The following is a 1,238-nucleotide window of genomic DNA, read 5'->3' as shown; positions in this document are numbered from 1 at the left end:
GAGAAAAAAGTGAGAAAGATCAAGCGCTTCCATGTGAGGTCGATTTTCGATTAACATATAATGCACACTATAACTCATAATTATCTTATAATTTCCTTTCCTGAAGGAGAGCGGTGGATGGAAAGGCCGAGGTGTGCAAATGAATTGTTTATTTCATGCAAAGAATGACTGAGACTCTTTCCTGTGTGCATTGCAATTCCTTCCTCTATGTGCAATGAAGATTAAAAAAAAATACATATATCTTATTTTCTTTCTTTACATTATTTCAGAAATGGTGTGTTTTACCCGCGTAATGAAGGTGCTTATGTTTTGTCTTCCCGCGAGGACACATCCCTTCCCCCTGGCCGTCATGTTTACAACCGCACATAAACATAAACGTGACATATGAGAAACCACCACCTGATTAATGGAAGGAGACCTTATATGCGGTAATAACAGCGCACGTAATTATATCATGTGGCAGCCTCTGGCATCTCGTCAACGCCGCGCCGGCCAGTCGCGCGTCACAATCCCGCGTTTACGTTTAAAGCCAAAGTGTTCCAATAATATTCCGTGTCATCGCTTCTCATCACAGAAACTCGAGCTGCGAACTGGCCAGGAATCCACACAGGTGAGATACACCAGAGATATTGTCGAGACACACGAGACACCCATTTCCTTTCCAGCCTAAAGGAGCAAGAGGTCGGTGCTAGCTATATTGATCCTTTGGTTGCTATAGCAGTAGTGTAAACAGAATCAGCAGGGCTGTCCTACCTCGTGAGTTTTTCCCCTTTATTTTCCCTCTCTGACAGTGTCCTTTGCGTCTGAATAGCTTCACGGGTCGCCGATAAGAGAGATAAGAGTGTGGTGGTGTACTTGTCCGTCCGCGAGGCCTGGTTCCAGCCCAGCGAACGGCAGCCTCGGTCGGAAATTCGTCCCCGAAGCTGGGCTGCAACGAGAGGCCAGAATCGCATGACCCGGACCCGCTCGCTCTCTTTGCATCCTGGAGACTTGCCATGTTTTTATCTTGAACTTTTTTCCCTCGAGGACATTGTGGTCTTTAATCCCGCGTCATTGTGCCCAGCTGATCAATCGTGGCGGGTAGATGAGCAATATTTTAAAACGTCGATAATACAAAGAGAGAGAAAAAAGGAATGCAAGACCGTGGCGACGAGAGGAAACAACCGAGTATTTTCCCTTACTGGGGTTAACACTGCTAATTAGGAGGGCGGAGTAGATGGGTGGGAGTGGTGATTAGC

At 46.4% G+C, this 1,238-nt stretch overlaps 1 protein-coding gene across 1 annotated transcript in view; it reads left to right on the top strand.

Annotated features, from left to right (window-relative positions):
• Window positions 1-504: 504 nt before the first annotated feature.
• LOC119590330 overlaps window positions 505-1,238 on the top strand; it is a gene marked incomplete in the record, with an annotated part of 105,407 nt that continues 104,673 nt past the window's right edge. The window contains 1 exon segment of the mRNA XM_037939003.1: window positions 505-610.

This window comes from Penaeus monodon, chromosome 27 (genome assembly GCF_015228065.2).
Source record: "Penaeus monodon isolate SGIC_2016 chromosome 27, NSTDA_Pmon_1, whole genome shotgun sequence".
Lineage (NCBI taxonomy): Eukaryota > Metazoa > Arthropoda > Malacostraca > Decapoda > Penaeidae > Penaeus > Penaeus monodon.
Note: the sequence above shows the minus strand (reverse complement) of the source record. Positions and strands in the feature narration are given on the sequence as shown.